This window comes from Dryobates pubescens, chromosome 14, assembly GCF_014839835.1.
Source record: "Dryobates pubescens isolate bDryPub1 chromosome 14, bDryPub1.pri, whole genome shotgun sequence".
Lineage (NCBI taxonomy): Eukaryota > Metazoa > Chordata > Aves > Piciformes > Picidae > Dryobates > Dryobates pubescens.
In genome coordinates, this window is record NC_071625.1 from 9,278,583 (window position 1) to 9,297,848 (window position 19,266).

A 19,266-nucleotide genomic window follows, 5' to 3' on the forward strand; every position below is an offset into this window, starting at 1 on the left:
GTACATATCCATTGCAGTGTTACTAGCTTCTTTTCCTTGTGGAAAAAGAATGCAAAAGAGACTGACTTAATTTTATAATTAATTTGATAGGTCTTTATGTTTTGTTAGCTTTTTCAAATGCATGTTTTCCCTTTATGCACAAGAAAGGTAAAGGCAGAGAATATTGTGTTTGGAGCATCAGCTGGTGATGGATGCGATGGTCTTCTGTGTTTGCGGAGCACAATATGGATAGCCTATTAAACAATCACATCTCCTGAGCTGTAATAAGAGCTGCTGTGGATCACAGAGGGTTTTCTTCACAAGTTTCTAGGAAAGGTTCATTATTATACCCTAGAGTGGTATAACCATTATGGCCTGAGTTATAACTATCCAGTACTAGAGAGGAGTTTAGTGTTGCAAACAATTTTTCTCTTACTGGTATAGGTATTCGCAAGCAGGATTGAATTCATCTCACTTACTTTAGAAGAGATCTTTTAGCCATCTAAACCTACATGAGGCACTGAAAGTGCAATGAATTTTGTCAATAATGTCACCTTTGCAGTCAGGAACATCACTCTGAAGGATTCATAAATTTTTTTTTTCCCTTCTGTGTATAAACACAGACGAGAATGGAAAGAATACCTCAGGGGAAGCATTAGGAAGAAAGCCTGGGAGCACATAGAAAAAGGAAGAATGCAATCATACAGCACGAGGACAGAAAACCCAGCAGGTTCTGGCTCCTGATTGCTTGTGAGATAGCATGTTTGAAGAGGGAGCAGGAGACAGCCATTAGGAAAACAAATTACCTGACGATAACGTAGGCTAACAACACATAATGAAAAAAAACCAAATTGTCAAAAGATAAGCCAGGTACACTGTGATTTTGCTTGAGGGAAAAGAGATCTTGACTTGAAGAAAGAGCAGAGCCAGGATGGCTGGACAGAAAGGGAATAGGAGAGATTCAGGGAAGCAGTGGGAAAGGTTACACAATTCCCTTAGTTGTGGAATAAAACGTATTGTAAATAGCAGATGACAAGGGAAAGGAACAGCAGACACAACACAATAGTCCCCAAAGGAGATAAGGCATTAGTGGAAGTAGTAAGTGTATGTATTTCTATATGCTTCATGAAGACAGAATTTGTCTGTGTGTTTATTATCACTAGAGATTGGAATGTAGCAAAATGTAAAAGCCAAGGTTATGAACCAAGAATATAAAGAGAATGTCCATATATAATCATAGTATCATAGAACCATAGAACGGTAGGGATTGGAAGAGGCCTTTGGAGATTGTTGAGTCCAACCTCCCTGCCAAAGAAGGATCACCTAGGGCAGGTCATACAGGTATGTATCTCCAGATGGGTCTTGACAAAGTCTCTGGAGAAGTCTTCTAGCTCCAGTGCTTCATCACCCTTAAAGTGAAGAAATTTCCTCTCATTTTAAAGTACACATTTCTCAGAAACTCTTCCTTTTTCAGTTTAAAGTTCACCCATTAGATGGTGTGGACTGATGTCTACAGCTTGACAGTATGACCAGCTGTGTTCTATCAATTCAAAAGGGAGGAATCCATGTTAAACCTTCTGGAGAAGGAAAAGCTATGAGCAAATCACAGGACAGGAGTAAAGAAGTCTGGCTTTAAAGTGACCTAGACATTATGAACACAAAATTTGCAGTAAGCATAGTAAGAAAGGAAAGAACAAAGGGAAGGAGAGAATGTTCCACTTGTTAAGGTTCTTGCTTTTTACCCAGAAGTGTGAGCAGATCTGTTTTTTTTAAGTCAGATGAGGCTCAGATTCAGTGCCCAATTTTGTCCCATGAGGGGAATAACTTGATCCTAGCTAGTCCATCTAAATGATAAATTAGAGGTATGATTTTTCCTCAGAAACAGCAGAGAATAAAAATCTGTCTCAAACTCAAAAGTTCCTTGAAATTAAGAGAAGCATTAGTGTATTGCTCCCTCATGTACAAAACACACTTCAGTGTTTGTTGTTTGTAGGTCTGTTTTCTTTGCTTTAGTGGTATAAGGTTTCTTCCTGATCTTTTTGTCCTAATAAACTGCCTGCTACTCTTCAACAAATTCTGTTGGAACAGGAGTTTCTACACATTATTATTATTATTATTATTATTATTATTATTATGATGATGATGATGATGATGATGATGATGATGATGATGATGATGATGATGATGATGATGACACTTCATTCTCTTCCCTTTTCCTCCAATGTAGGCTTTGCTGAGTCTCTTAGGTAATTTGTTACTTATTTTTCTCTCCCAAATGAATATGCAGTAATTTCGCTATGTCAGGAAATATTCTTTCACCTTTGCCCCAGTGACTTTTTCTTTTTTTCCAGACAGTTGTAATAAAGAGGCTAAGATTGGTGTGAATGAAGAATGCCTGAGTGTGCTGGCACCTTGTAGAGCCCACAGCAGAGGAGCTCCCAGAATGGCCTGAGTTAAGGGCATGCGGATCAGCGTATCCACCTGCAGTTTCATGATGTGCTTGGAAAATCCTGCTTGTAGAAAGGAGAATGGTATTTTGCAGCTCTGGATTGTTATGTTTAACAATTGTTTGTTTTGCTTTCAAAACCTGATGAGATAGCTTTGGGAACTGTTCCAGCACCAAGGCTTTGTTGGACTTCAGTAAGAAAGGCTCTGTGTTGCTCAATGTGGTTTTTGTCCCCTTATAAAAATTTAAGAAGCTCACAACAAGAGCCCCAAATCATGCTGCACACATGGTTTTCAGAGCTCTCTCTGGGAAGACCTTTGCATGTTTTTGCTGTGGCAACCAGTTAATAGTGAACAGCCCACGCAGCAAGGGATTCTGCCAACTGTTGTCACAGCTCACAACAATAGAGCTGTCTGCTGGCTTGTGAAAGTTCCAGCACCCAGAAGCATAAAGCCAGGAAAAACTTCAAGCTATGTAAGGCAATGAGTTCTTCCTATAAAATTTCAAGGTTAAGAAGGTATTGTTGGTGAATACAAAGTATAAACCTGCCTCTAAAAAACCCATATCTTTTGTCTTGTTTCAACACTGACCTCTTAGAATAATTAATAAGTCTTACAAATAGTTGAAAGGAAAATTTAGGAGAGCCTCAAGCAGGTGATTTTTTCATTGCTTACAGGCTAGGATGAGACCTGGCTGATGATATTCAGCTGTCCAGAAATATGAGTGGTCCTTCTGGCCTTCCTTCATGAGGAATGGGTGAGCACACTTGGGGCTGAAAAAAGCTAGAAGTCAATCAGAGGTAAGAACCAGGTGTCCATCACAGGCAAACACAAGGAAATTGTATACAGAAATTGGCCAACATCACACAGAGGAAAATGATGAACAAGTGATCCTGGAGCATATTCTCAACTTCTTGGAATAGATCTAATCCACTACATTGATTAGAGCATTTCCAGACAGCCATATGAGTCTGAAATCTGTATAACCTTTACTTTATCTCACCGCAGGTGGTAGTCTCAAGTGCGCCTTGTGTGAGAGGACCAAATGCTCTGGGAAGGCAGCTGGTGGGAGGTCATGCATTAAGATATAGGTAATACAGGTGGAAAGCTGTGAATAACCCAGGGGCAGCTACTGGATGCAGTATTCTGAACCTAATGTGTTTCCAATTGTCACTTATGGGGAAATAATATTTCTCTTTCTAGTTGATCTCATTGTATTTCCTGTTCAGTTTATATAAATCACCTGTCTTCAATACTATTGAAAACAAACTGAAGAACTGTTTGCAGTAGGACTCCTTCTAGAGGTCTAATTTGGCTGTGATGATGTGTCTTGCATTATTTCTTGTACAGTCCTACAGACATTTGTCCTGACCAACACATTCCCATCAGAAACAACCAGGACTGACTGTGCTACCTCTTGAGCAGAGCTGCAGCAGGCTGGCAGCACCTGGGGAAGGCTATTTTCTGCACTATATTACTAGACTTCACACTGAATGACTGATGCCAAATTATTTCACTTGAAATGAAAAAAAAAATTAAAAAGAAGTCATACCATTATCAGCTATCAAGAGGGTACACTCTGCTCTTCACTTTGTGCTGAGTATGCCAATGAAAACATCAGCAGCTTGCCCTCATGGTGCCTTCCTCTTCAGTGAACGTCAGAGTGATGTCCAAACACAGGTCAATAGTGTGAGGGAAAAAGCAAGCTGACTTGAGTGTAGCAGGACATGATATTTTCCTGGAGTTTCAATTCCTAGAAATATTCAAAGATAATTGTCTCTACTACTGGATTGCAGAAAGGTTAGGGAATTACAAAATAACTTTTTAAGGTACCCCTTTCTACAGAAGGTTTTAAAAGTCTTTGATGTATCTATTTTTTATTCTTGTCATATAGTGAAATATTTTTCCTTTAAAAATAAGATCTCTCTGCTACCATTTTTGCACTAACTCTCAGCTGAGTTGTCAGTTCAAATGGCAGGGCAAACAAAAGCAGAGTACTGCCTCTGGGAGGTCACTCATTTGATTAACAGAACAAATGAAATTATTTCTCTTGTAAAAATTCCTGTCATGATCGTTAAGGTCCCTTTTACACAGTGGAAGAGCAGGTAGAATTGTAAACATTGTACATTCCATCAGTTTTGGCATCTCTTTTCAACATCAGTTTCAATTTATGTTAGAAGAACTTTTCTTTGCACAGCTGATCCCAAACGTCAACAAAGTCTCCCCTGCTAGTAGCTCCGAGCTGCCATAAATCACCTGGTTATTGCACCTTAGGGATCTGAGAAGCTCAATGCCCACGAAGACACATTAATATTTGGGAAAAAAAAAGTCCACCATTTTAGAAGGCAATCTAACAGATGAATTCTGTCTCCATAGGTATCAAGAAACAATTCATCACTTAATAGTTTATTTTAACAATAATCGCCATGAAAAGTTCCCGAAGGGAGGCTCTAACTTTTCACTTCTGAAGCCATACCAGAGGAATGGAGTCAGGTTTTAGTATTCATGTCTTCTAATGAACAGGTCTCTGCACCTTTGTGCTCACAGGTGGGCACGAATTAAAATGAAATTGATGAGTGCTTACAGAAAAACAGGCTGCAGTAACATACCAGGGGAGGGGGAAAATTAAAATCACAGAATCATGGAATCAATAAGGTTGGAAGAGACCTCAAAGATCATCAAGTCCAACCTGTCACGCAAGACCTCATGACTACTAGACTATGGCACCAAGTACCACGTCGGTTCCCCTCTTGAACACCTCCAGGGATGGGGACTCCACCACCTCCCTGGGCAGCACATTCTGATGGCTAACAACTCTCTCTGTGAAGAACTTTCTCCTCACCTTGAGCCTAAACGTCCCCTGATCCATCTTGAGACTGTGTCCTCTTGTTCTGGTGCTGGTTGCCTGGGAGAAGAGACCAACCCCCTCCTGGCTACAACCTCCCTTCAGGTAGTTGTAGACAGCAATAAGCTCTCCCCTGAGCCTTCTCCTCTTCAGGCTAAACAATCCCAGCTCCCTCAGCCTCTGTTGTCCTTGTAGTGATTTCTAGTGGCTTAAGTGTGGGAGCAAGCCCTGAGTGCATTTAATTTTACCTAAGTTATTTACCTGAGGAGAAATCATGCAGAGAATGTTTTCTTAGTTTTAATATTTCATAGCAGTGAACATCTGCTGCTGCCCACAGATGTGTGTGGTGCAATGCTGACCAATACAGACAGCCTGGACTGAGTTGCACCCTGCAGGTCACAAGCTAATACCTGAAGCAGCCATTTGTGAGATGTAGCCTGTGGATCTTGTGAGTGCCAAGCATGGGGTAGTGCGTGCTTGGAATGTCACAGGATTTACCTTCGAGGTGCCTCAAGGCACCCCATGACAGTACTGTGCCCTTCCACAGCTGCTGCCTTTGGGACTCCTGGTCCATGGAAGCTCAGGAGAGGCTCAGACATTGATTACAGAATGGTGAAGATTCCTCCCTTCCTGGTCCCCCAAATCAGTGAGAGTTTCCAGTTGCTGTGGGATGCTTTGTTGCCCCTGGGAAACGTCTCTTTCTCATGAGGCTGGCAGACAGACACTTAAATGAGTTGTTCAGGTTATTTTTTTGCCAGTTCTTTCATAATACCTGGATATTTGTATAGTCTTTTTAGTATCTATGGTCTGTCAAGGCTACCTTACTGCTACAGAAGAGGATCAATGACCATTCTCACTGCAGAGAAAGACAAATATCCTGAATTTGATCCTTTTACTTTGGCAACCAATGTCTTCACTGACTAACTGCTTTTTATGGAACTTGTTTTTTGGAATCATGCTTGTGAGAGGAAAAGAAGGTACAAAGACTCATCCTGCTGACTCATTTGTTCTCACCTGGATGGTAGATGTGGGAGAGATACAATGCTGGTGCCTTGTTTTATCTGCTGCGTTTCAGCTCACAGGGGTTCACATACTCTTGGTTCACATTGGAACCAGATTTGCACCCAGCAATTTAAATTTTAAAGTACTTGGCTTCATCAGGAGCACATTTCGACAATCTGAGAACAGATTACCAGGGTATTTTTCTCTCTTTCCATTTGCTTCCCTTGTGTATCATCTGATTCATAAGTTGTCATCAAAACCCCCCACTCTACCTGCTCATGGAGAGCTCATTTCCTAAAAATTTAAAAGCCACATAAGAGCAGTCACGCACTGTTATTTTATTTTCATGCCTAGTGCAGTGGAGATTGACATGCATGGCTTTTCCCCTAGAAGTTTATTATCCCTCTGTACAAGTGAAACTGAGTGAACAGACCTATTAGGTAAAAATTAGGGACAAAGATTTCAACAACCAACTCAGAGAATTGCTTAACTGAAGAGAGGTGCTGCCAGCTCCCCCTGGAAGCCAGCTGGAAGCCAGTTTTTCTCTGTAATGGAGTGGTGGGTCTCCAGTGGAGTCCTGGTGCCTCCCGTCTTTGACCTCCTCCCAGAGGTTTGACTTCTGCAAAGCTCTGTATGGGGGCTTGTGCCTGATGGCTCCTAGCCATATGAAGCTGTTGCTGTGCAGCTTGTGGGGCCAGGAAGATTGGCTCTGTTTAGGCTTTGTGTTGCCAACTCCCTCCTCTTTGTGAAATGTAAAAGACATTTCCTAGCTTTAGTCAAAGCTTCCAAGATGACCTAAGTGGATGCAATTTAAAGTAGTGACAAACCCATCAGTTTTCACCATACCCTTATCTTTAAAATTCTTCAGTTTCTAGTCATTTTGATTAAAAATCATAGCATCATATCACTGAAAACCCTCTTTTGCTCTGCCTGGAAGAAGAGCAGCATAGAGAATGAGGCCAAGGGAAAACAGTCTACCTGTTTCCAGATGGAAAAATGGACTCTTACGTGGGTCAAAAATGATGTGAACCATTGAGCTCCAAGAGTATTAATCAATGGGTCAAAGTTCATGTGGTGAGTAAGAAGTACCTCAGGGACCGACACAAGTGGCTTAAGGATTCATACTGACCCTGACACTGGTCATATTTTCAGCTCTGCATGAGGAGGCATAGTGGAGTCTCAGAAAGTACAAAGATAGCCCTAAAACGAGGGACTGGTGTGCTAAATTGAAAAGAGTTGACTTAAAAGGAATGCAAAGGATTTTGGTAATGCAGCCAGCAGATCAAGGGAAATATATTCTCCTCTTTGTTTAGCACTGGACACCCAGGTGTGGGCTCCCCAGTTCACGAGAGATGTGGATGAACTGGAAAGGCTCTAGAGAAGAACTTCCAAGATGGTCAGAGGCATTGAGGAGAGGCTGGAACCCCTGACAGCTGAATTTGTTTGATTTGGTGAAGAGGGGGCTTCAGGTTGATCAGCTAGCTCAGTGGAGTGTTATGGTGATGACAGAGCCAAACGTCTGTCCAACACAGCAGAAGGAATAGTGGTGAGCAATGTCTATTGAGGAAGTTCTGCAACAGGATGGCAGTGCAGCCATGAAGTAGGGAGCCATCATTCTTAGCAGTTTTGAAACTGCAGCACATCTGACCTAGTGTTAGCAAGAGCTGTGCTTGGACAGTAAGGCTGGATTAGGGACCTAATTAGGACTTGGGACTTCATCTTACATTTCCTTGAAGCTACTAGTAAGGCCCTATCAACTGAAGGATCGGAAGCTTTTCCACCTTTACCTTTTAGCCCAGCTGGACCTTTTACTGTTACTTTAGCTTAAGTGTATGCCTATTTTAATCTCCAAAAATCAGGAGAATGTCAGATTGGGGGACCAAGGTATACTGAAGAGTGAATGATTTGTGAAGCAAGGGATAGAGGCAGGGCAAGGTGAGAAAGGTAATGAAGTGAAGGGGTTAAGCCCTGGCCAGAGAAAGTGGTAAGAAGTATATGAATTGGACATTAGTTGGAGAGGAGGGATATACATGGAGCATAAATAGGAAGAACTTTACTCTGAAGCAGTTCTGTGAGAAAAGTGGTGAAGTTTAAGGTGTGTTAAAGGCTTTGCAGCCTCAAGTGAATATTTATGGCCAGCCTGGAAAAAGGAGTTTTGTTCTTTTGCATATCAGCTCTTAGTAATTATAGATGTTTCTCTAAAGTTGCTGGAACTTTTCCTATGTGATGGTATGCTGCTAAGTTTCTCAGGGATCTTGTGAAATGCATGTGGTATCCCATTATGACTATTGAAATCCAGTGTTTAATGCTGGCTTGAGGAGCTTAACCTAGAAATTTCATAGTGCTTATTGAAGACAAACCTTGGTGAGGTTTCTGGTAATGCTGGGGAACACCTCTGGAAGAGAAGAGGTACTCCATGAGCTCTGCAAGACTGTTGGATGGGAAGAAAGAAGAGGGCTGAGGATGTCTGGGAAAGGTGCTGTCACAGAACTGTGCCCGTTGATGGGGCTGCACTGCTCCATGCGGGCTGAGAACTTGGCACAGGCTGCAGCAGTGGCTATTGTGTGCTATGAATGGCTGCTTCACGCTAACTAGTCTGTGGTGGCTATTTTTAATCCCAAATTCTAACATGAGGGTATTAGAACAGCGCTTGTCTCAAATGTGAAAGAAACCACAGAGCAAGGGACCAAAGGGCTGTTTTGAAAAAGGTCTGGAAGGGAAGCCACACAGACTGGAAAGCTGCCCCACTGAAAACCAGCTTTAAAGGAAAAAAAAAAGACATCTCCTGAAAAAAAAAAAAAAGGAATAATCCTTTTGCAGGCTGCCAGCCAGAGTCATGGCTTCAAGGCTGGGTCAGATGCTTGGGTTGATTCTAATTATGTATGCCAATGTTACATTTTAATTGTAAACTTGTTAACCCCAAATTGCCCCAACCAAGATGAATACAGTACAAAGAGCAGTTAATGAGAAGTTAAGTACAGCTAACCAACACCATGCTCTTCCACAGCTGAAGGAGAAAGCTGTAACGTGTGCACAACTTGTGGGTAACAGAAATTCTGCAGCAGGCCTGTAAATAGCTGTCATCCTGACAATGCTGTGCTCTGGAATTGGACCCCTTGCTTTGTCCTGATGGCCAAGAAGCTCTTCTGAAGCAGGTTGCAGGCACCTCCTCCTCACTGTGATTTGTAACATATTAATAGAATAGAATAGAATAAACCAGGTTGGAAGAGACCTTCGAGATCATCATGTCCAACCTATCATCCAACACTACCCAATCAACTAAACCATGCAACCAAGCATCCTGTCAAGCCTTGCCCTGAACACCTCCAGCGACGGCGACCCCACCACCTCCTCAGGCAGCCCATTCCAGTGGGCAATCACTCTCTCTGTGTAAAACTTCCTCCTAACCTCCAGCCTAAACCTCCCCTGATGCAGCCTGAGACTGTGCCCTCTTGTTCTGGTACTGGTTGCCTGGGAGAAGAGACCAACCTCCGCCTCACTAATGACTGCTTCACACCCTTGCAGAAGTGTTTCTGAGATTCCAGCTCTACTTGAAAATGTCTCCATTGTAGCAAGGTGAGATAGAAAAGAGAAGTGTGTTGGTAACATCCAGTGCTGCTCATTTATCAACTTAGCAGCTCTGTTCCAAATTGAAGGGTATAAATCTCGAAGATACATTTTTTTTCCTCAGATATTTATGTACCTTATTCCTTTCAAAAATCAACAGCTAAATATGCAGTGGTGTTCACAGAAAGAGGTGGGTTTTGTTTGGTTTGGGGTTTATTTTGGATTTTTTTTTAGTGGATAGGTCATGTATGCAAGAATCTTGGCTGAGACATATTTAGCATGTACATATTAGGGGCATCTCAGATGGCTGCAGAACTTTCCTATTTAAAGGAGGCCTTGGCCCCAAGAGCTTACTAGGAGCCTAAACAAAGGGTATTAATAGCAATTACTTGGATAACTCAGTCAGACCTGACTGTAGTCTTTCTTTTTTCCCTTAATTCTGTGGTCACTAAAGTCCCTTAGTGGTGTTAGTCCAGTATTTGAACATCCAGACTGCATTTTACATTAAGAGTTAAAAAAGGAATTAGTCTCTCTTTTCTTGTTCTAAGGAGCACCATGGCAAATGAGATTGTTTCAAGGAGAGGTGGAGGTTAGTGTTAAAAAAGAAAGATCTTTCCTCCTAGCTAAATGGAAAGATCTCTTAAAGAAAGACTGAAGGAGGGCATGATTGAAAGTGTATGGAAGCCACATAGCTCCTTGCACTGCCTTCACTGAGTTTTGATTTAGGCTCACAGAGTGTCCATTACTTTTTATTGCCCTTTCTGGGCACATAAAATGTTACTTTTATTGTTTAAGAAAAAGAAATCATGACTGACTTTAGCATTCAGTGGAGTGAGTCACTGACTTGAGCCAAGGGTAGTGCTACCCAAAGGTTCACAGCAAATCCCCACAGCCCTGTCCTGCACTCCACTTTATGAAGCTCTCCTGAGCAGTCGCTGTGCCAGCCCTGGTTCACAAGCAGGGACCTGCAGCACGATCAGAATTGCTCATTACTTTGTGCTCATGCTGGGGCACAATGGGTAGGAGACAACACAACACATTCTTGAAAATAATTTCTGTTGGGGACATACAATGCCTTTTTTTTCAGGTGGCCTCTGCAATTGTGAATGTATTTCATAGCAAACATGTGGGAGGGAGGCCAGGCGTGAAATCCTATCCCAGCCCAGCAGTTGCTTCCATGAAGACCGTACCTTGAACTGAATCTCCTGCAGTTATATTATTGTACCTAGAAACCATAGCTTGGAAATATGGGTTTTGCCACCTGCGTTGCCAGTAGGTGCTACTGATCCTCAACATGTCTATTAACTTCTACAGCATGGCCACACTCCTTGATGGTAGTGTTATAAAGTTTAGCATGTTTCCCTCTTGCCTCTGATAAAAGAATGCCACATTCAAGGTTCAGTGGGAAGCCTACATGCACCATGTAAAAAGTCACATTTTGCTCTGTTTGGGAAACATCATAAAACTACCTTTGGTGACAGCTGTAGCAGGAATGACCTCAGACTAAGTACCCTACTGAAAAACCTTCCAGCTCATTGCAGATTGGTTATGTCTTTGTGTGAGACAGTGACCAAGAGTAGAAGTGTTGAATATCTTGACAAAAAATGCTTAGAGTGAAACTGAAGTTAGAGGCCAAATCTGCCCATGAATGCACAGGCCCTAATGGGCAGGGCCATAGGAGCTTTTGGGGCAAAGTAGAATTGTTGCTTTTACCAAGTACCTCCTTTGCTGGTAGAGGATTTTTTGGAAGTTCTCCTCCATGGTAGAGGATTTTTTTTAAATCCTCTATGGTAGAGGATTTTTTTTAAGTTCTCAAGCCTTTCTCATAAAGTTCTACATCTGCACAACTCTGTATCTTGGGGATATTTGGTGTTTTAACAAAGCTCAACCATATTTTTGCTTGGGGCCTATTCTTGTTAATTTTAGATTTTGGTCAAAAGTTCTAGATAGTTCCAGGAAGAGGTTAATGTTCTGTTGCTGAGAGAACAATTCTGGCCTGTGGAGAAATCCTGAGGTTGTTTGTCAGAAATAAACATCTATCATTGTAGTTTGCTGTCCCCATCACTACTGCCTGCGTTCATCACACCACGTTTTCCTGTGTTTGGCTATAAGTTTCTCATTGTATTCTTTCACTCTGTGTCTACCCTGTGCTTTGTCTAGCAAAGTCTGTCTTTTAACTAAAGTCTCATACTCTTGCTCTTATGTAAAGAAATAGTAACAAGATAAAAAGAAGTTGTTTGTGAGATGATTATGGTCTGTAGCCAATGCACAAAGCTGTGAAATCACACAGTTGATTTTTGTCATAGTAGAAGTATATCACAAGATGCTATACACCAGAGTAAACACTGCTGTGGAAGGTTGGTGTTCCACCTTCTGATCAATAGCTTCTGTAATTAGTTTCTTTGCTGTATGATGACATCTTGGATCCATCCCATTCATGATTTCATCCACTCCTGCATGTGCCCAGGAGATGATTAGGCTAGAGTACAGAAAACCAGCGTCTTTTGGCAGCCCTAGGTTTCGATCTGCAGTTTCAGTGACAGCCCAGCTTTTCCTTTTCCCTGGATGGGTTCGCTGAGCTGTTGCAGGGTGATTTATAATCACAGAAGAGACCTTCAGTGTCACAAGATGGTATCAGCTCCTGATGGGTACTCGCACGTTAGCTCCCTATAATAAGCACCTCCTATCTGTCATGCTTACACAAATATGTGTTTACATTGACATTTATGGTCACAGTCTTGAAGTGCTGCCAGACCACTGAGCTTATTTTGGGATAGTGAACATATGGTTCCAAAGCTTCATTGTTGCAATGGTGAAAGTAAATCTAACATCATCTTGCTGACTATTATTTGGGTATTTTTGGTAGGAGAGTGTCTGGGAGTGTTAAGGTGCTATCTCTAGCCATTGTATTTGTGAATTGAGAAATACCTTTAGTTTTACTCCCTTGATCTCTTTGATTGATATTCCAGTATTTTTAGACCTTTTATAAAGAGTTGTCTGAGTTGTAGTTTGTTGCATTTAATTTTTAAAAATTATATACACCTTATTTTAGAGTTTTAGACAGTTATGATATTTACAAGTGTCTTAACAAGTCTGGTGCAGTTGAGTATACATGGTGCTATGTTAACTCCTCGGTGTACTTATACAACATACAGGTCCAGCCTTCTGTTGTGCCTCTTTTTCAGAACCTCTGGCATTTTCATTCCAACTCTGTTCCCCAGCGTTCATCGGGCAGAGGAGAGAGAGCATGGCGAAAGATGTCACAGCTTTACATATGGATAGAGTCGTGAAATAGTAAGCAAGCACAGAAAAAGCCCCTTTAATAATCCTGTCGTACTTCATCTGAACACATCGAACTGGAGCTTGTCCCGATCCTGCCTCTGAATGAACTGATGAGAGGCTTGTAGATAGCTTTGCCTTTCATTCTCTGCAAGGGGCACCTTGTAATTGCCCAGCTCCAAGAGTGGGTTTTAGCATGGCGTGATCAAAGCGGTCTGCTAATCACGCCATTCCCCAACACTTGAACTGAAAATAACAAACCTATTCAACCTGGGAGGAGTGAATGCGTGAGAGATTTTCACCTGCTTATGGAGGCTTGGAAAAAAGCACTTGATTCAAAGCAGGCTGAAAGTTTTGTCCTTTGTTTGGGGGGTGGAGACGACTCATCCTGCCTTTTGATGACTTTTGTATTCAGCTCTTCCTATTATTTCACTGAGACATATGAGCTTGGTTACCATGCTTTTATCTGTGCTAAATATAAACGGGAAAACAAACTGAACACAGCGAGGTAAATAAAGAACAGGAAGTGTCAGACAGACCTCTTGAGACTTTCAGTATTCCCACGTGTTTTACATTATAAACCAGCAGGCGAGCACCAGCTTGCCACACAGGTGGAAATGTGTGTATGGAGGCCACCAAACAGTGAGTATTTACCCTGTATCGAATGACAGGAAGGGCTGAATGAAACAGCACTGTGCTGAACTGCTGTGAAAGCCTGTGGGGTTTCCAATAGTCCCCAAATTTCTCTAGGGTGGGCTGATGTTAGCATAGTTGCTTGTAGCATAAAAACAGAGGCAGTGGCTCAAACTACTAAGAGAAAGATGTTCTTTAAGTTGCTAGTAACTAGTTGCTGCTGAAATCTTGTGAGCTTCTGTTACTACATAAGAAATTTGGTGTAAAACTGTACATTAAAATGAATACGATTTTATGGTGAATATCTCTTTCCTTCATCTGCAAGGATAGGCAATATCTGACATGGAAGAAATTGATGCAACTGGACAAAGCAAACAGGGTACACTTCAATTTTGCCGACAGGACTAGCCAAAGCACATCAGTCCCTGGCTGCTAAATTTTTATGTCTCCCTCCTAAAGGCTGACACAGGCTATAGAAAATTGGTTACCTGAGCGAGAGATAAAACTGTTACTGGAGCTTGCAGCAGTGACAGGTTGTCAAGGGCTGAATAAAGAGACAAGTGTTGAAAAGATGCAAGGGAAGAGGCAGTGGGGGGCAATTCACGGTGTCACTGGGAGTTTTTAGCCATTTCTAAGAGTATGACCTCCTGCCACTGAGATGTGAAGACCTTCATCGTTCGGCAGGTTTGGGACTCTAGTGAAGGTTTCTGTACTTTCACGCAGGCAGTATCTGCTGAGGACCCAGTATTGGAATATTTTTGATAAGCATATTTTTATTTAGAGGAGGTCTAGAAGGGGGACAGTCTGCCAGGGTAGAGGTAGTAGTTTACCCGTTTTTTTCTAAAAGTAGAGCTAGAATGTGCAATATTTTACAAGCTTTATCAGATGTTCCTGGCTGTCCCTATCAGTTCCTGTGAATGAATGGAGGATATTTAGCTTCCACAAGTTAATAACCTGATATACAAAGCTTGGTCTTCATTAAACTCAGAATTTTACATGACACTTACAGGTTTATTCAGACTTAGTAACTGCAGTGAAAGGGTATAAATAATGCTTGCAAGTTAAGAGCAAGGCCTTGGTTATTTGTTTTCTGACAGTGGGGGGTATCCTCCGCTCTAACTGTGAGTTCCTCTGTAGCTGTGTGCCTCTATAACTCTCTGTGTGTGTTTGGAGACCCTCCTGCTACCACTAAGTTTATAATCAACTAGAAAAGATAAAAGAAGGGATGATTATTCCCCCAGGCTAGATGGAGAGTGGATACACAAGGTGATATTCGCCTTACCGTTTTGTAAGTACCCACAAGTGAGGTGCCCTATACCTGGTTGTGTGCATCCTCCCAGCAGCCTGTGGTGAAAGGAGGCAGGTCCACTTTGTACATCATCATTTCATCACTGAGCCTCTCAGGAAGGTGTGACTAGCCTATGTGAGATGAGACACATTCTATGCTCAATGAATTTAACACAGTTGTGGGAGAGTAGAGAGCTGAGCTGAATGCCCTCGGGAACAAAACCAGAACCTCCAGCATCCATCCTCTGGTTTGTCAGTCATCCTTTCCATACATCAGTGGCAGCAGGAAGTTCTTGTGAACCTTAGCAAGTTCTGCCACAGATCTGAACTCCCAGAATGTGTCAGAAAGCATAGCCCATGGCCTCAGGGTCCAGTTTGCACACACAGCTTGGGGGAAAGGGAAGGACACATCACTGCACAGATAACCAACCGTTAAGCTAGAAGCAGATACAATTTATCATGTCAGAGACCTTAGTGTTGGTATAAAATTGCTTCAGATCAGACAGCTGAAATTGCACATTAAACTTTCCACCTGGTTTGTTCCCCAGATCAGTGGTGGGAAGAGGAAAAGTGTAGAAAATGTCCAAGATTTGCTCTTTTATTTATCATTGCTCTTTTTTCTCCATGGTGCATTTCCCCCCATTCCTTCAGAAACTGTATGTGCTACCTATCATTCACGTTATATTAACTATAGTTTGCTAGGGTTGTGGTTGGATAGAATGTTATTAAGGAAGATAATCACATACTGTGGGTAGCTGTCAACATTCCTGCTAATATGCTGCTGAGGAATTCACATAGAGCACAAAGCTGTGCATCAAGGGCTTGTTTCCACAAACGGATTATCTGCATAGAGCCTTGACTTAAGGTAACTGGAAAAGAGATGGAATTGTGTCACTTTTCTATGAAATCCAAGGAAAGGCCTGAATAGTCTGAATGATTGCTCTCTCCTCTTCATACCTTTGGGGTTTGGATTGGTTTTGTTTGTTTGTTTTGTTTGGTTGGTTGGTTTTGGGTATTTTGGTTTTGTTTTGGTTTGAATTCTGCAATTTACTGCAAAGTGGCTTGCTTTTACACACACCTCCGTCAAGGGTGTGAACCAGAGCAGAAAAGGCAAGCTTGTTCTTTGTATTCTGGAGGTCTGAGGCTTGGTCTCCATTTCGTTTCTGTACACTGGTAGTGAGGGGCTCTTGGGGTGGAGCGTGGCTTTGTCCCCAGATAGGATTGGCACAGAAGTAGAAGCCCAGTGGGGCTGTGGCTGGGGGTGAGGGTTCCCCAGCTGCCCGATGCCTGGCTGTATCCACACTCGTGCTGGGTATGCGCAGGGACACCATACCAGGAGGTGGCACTCCAGACTCTCTAACGTGTATCCCGAGCTCTGTCGAGCCCGGTCAGCGCACCTCAAAGGGTGCAGGCGCTGCTCGTTTTGTTGGTGCAGACACATCTGGGCTGTCTGGGAGCTGTTTAGCTGCAGCCCGGGCTTGTTCCCTATGCTGGGAAACACAGGTACATCCCAGATCTCGGGGATACATTTGTGTGCCTCTCCTAAACTGGGGTTTGAGGTTTTTTTGTACAGGATTATCCTTTCTGGGTGTTCATAGGGTTCCTAGAAGAGCTTTGGTCTGTGCCTCCTAACTGTACAAGCAATGCCTAGGCAGGGGAGGGAGGCAGTGCCATGTCCATACCATTTCCTGAACATGCTCTAGGGATGAGGCTGAACTTAATTTTGGAAGGGAGTGTTTCCCATTGTAGAAGCAAGTTGTGCTGTGCTGCTTGTCCTCAGAGTCAGTGAACCAACCTTGCTCTTTTAGTATTTGGTGTTAGAGAGAGAAAAGCTAAAACTGCTGATCTTGCTTTGTGCACTGGGAAGAGTGGCTTTGATGGGTTGGTCTTGCTCAGATAGTCAGAAGAGCAGAGGGATTTTGAAAGAAACGGCAAAGAAGACTTCAGACTCAAAAGAATTAGTGGACTATTAAATACTTGAACTTAATAACAAGCTTGACTACTTCCCTATCAAAACATTGTTCCCTGCTTGGCTTTTCCCATGCTCATGCCCAATTAGTGCTGCCACCTTTACACTCAAGGGCAATGCCCCCTGTCTTTCTCTCCCATGCCTTTCCTGGCAGTGTATTCTCAGCTAACACAGACACCTCAATATTTGGTCATCCTGCAACCTGCTAGCACACGGAAAGACGAGCCAGTTAGGCTAAACTATCCCTCAGCTGTCTGTCTGGTGAGTCAGTGAAAGGATCTCCTCCACCACACAAAGAGCTTTGTCCCTTGAGATCACACACAGCCACCTGAATTTCTTAGTCTGTATGATCCGTTGCTGGGGCATTGGTCTGACTGCATAACAGAGAAGATTTTTACAACTGAAGTCCAGCCATTCCCAGTTCTGCATGCTCCCAGGGAACCAGAAAGAGTTGTATTTATTCAGCACTTTGTTGTCACTGATTTTGTAAAATTTCTCTAATGCTCACAAGGTGCTTTTAGAGCTAATATAAATATTGTCATAATTTTCTGTCTTTAATGACAAGACTCATAATGGATTAAGTTATAATTTAACCCCTCCCCTCCCCCTCACCAAAGATGAGTGTCAAACCTTGGCTTGCTGGAATGTGATTAAATGAGGTACCTCTGATAACTCTCTACATGTTTGTCTGGAAAGCAATTTCCACTTGGTTATATTACAGTAGCCAGCGCCTTATGAAGTAAAAGAAAACATTTGTCCAGCAGGACATCATAAATTTCATGACAGACTCTAAATTTCCTTCAATGAATTGTTTAAAGTGGAGTGGACTGATCTTCTTAAAACACCCTGGCCTTTCCTGAGTTCATGAGAAGCTGCTTTGCCTCCTCTGTTCAAAAGCGTATGAAATCCCCTCTGCAGAGGAAGCCTGGTGGTAAACGGAAGCAATATAGTTGTTGGCTGTGTTTCAAACCCAGGCAAAAACCAATGCCATCTGAAAGGCAGTATTAAAAATAATTGGTCAGGATCATTTTTGATAAGTTGATTGTGCCCCATAAAAGAGAGATTGTGGAAGCCACCATAGCCCCAGCAACTTGGACACGATCCAGTTTTTACAGTGAAGCAAGACTAAGTTAAATCACTTTTCCAAATAACCATAATTTGTTTGATTTGCTTTCATGAGGGCTTTTGGTTATGTCAGTAGTTGTCAGATGTAGACTGATGCTTGTGATGTCTCAAGCCTTTCAACTTAAGAAAGACGTATAAACTTTGCTGCCCTCCAGTTAGAAGGAGCAACAGGCTTTTGAGAATGAATGAAATCCTTTAGCCCTCAGTCCTGAAATGTGATGCTTGGGTCAGCCTTCAGTGATGCAGGAAGTCTGTGTGGTGATGTTTTATGCTGTAAACCTACCTTCTTCATATTAAAGGCATACTGAGAGTGGCACTTCAATAAAGAATGACTGAGAGCCTTTATGTGCATCTGCTTTCTGAATTGCTGAAGGAGGCTTTTATAAAAGACACTTTAGGTTCATGTATGTACATCTTATGGCATGTGAATGCACAAAAGTTCATTTGCAGTGCTAAAAAGTGAGCAAGATTAGATTTTTAGAGCTACAAGCTAAATGCACTCATGCAATTTTAGTCTTGTGACACATTTCAGTAGAATGTGACTACAATATCAAGAAAAAAAGGCCACTTGATTTTTTTTTTCAATGAAAAATTAATATGTCAACAGTGACAACAAAACACAGCCCCCACATCAGAATAGAACAGAGCCCAGAATAAAGCAAAACCAGGCTTCCAAATAAGAAACATTTTGTTTCAGGGAAATGCATTTTTTGGTAGAGATTTCACAAAGAACAGTTTTCAGCGAAGAAACATTTTCTAATGGATAAGAAATTTGAGAGCTGATCCAGGCCCCTGATCCCACTCAGGTCTTTTTGACACTACTGAAATCCAGCTGATCCCTCACGATGCTAACAATGTACAGGTCATATGCTATAAAACTTCTGATTAACAGAAGATCTTAAATGTGGCCAGGCTTGCTCAATAACATGCAATAACAAGAAGTCGTCTTTTCTTGTTGTCCTTCCCCCCAAACTGGCTTTTAATTGAAGAGAAAATAAAAACAGAAAAAGAAAGAAAAGATGAAGATAGACCAAATAAATGTTCTTGCAGAGAACTACTGGTGATTTCAAAAAGCTGTCAGCAAATTTGTGTCTTGAAGCTCTGGAGATGTGGGGAGTCCCAAGTAAAACTTGAC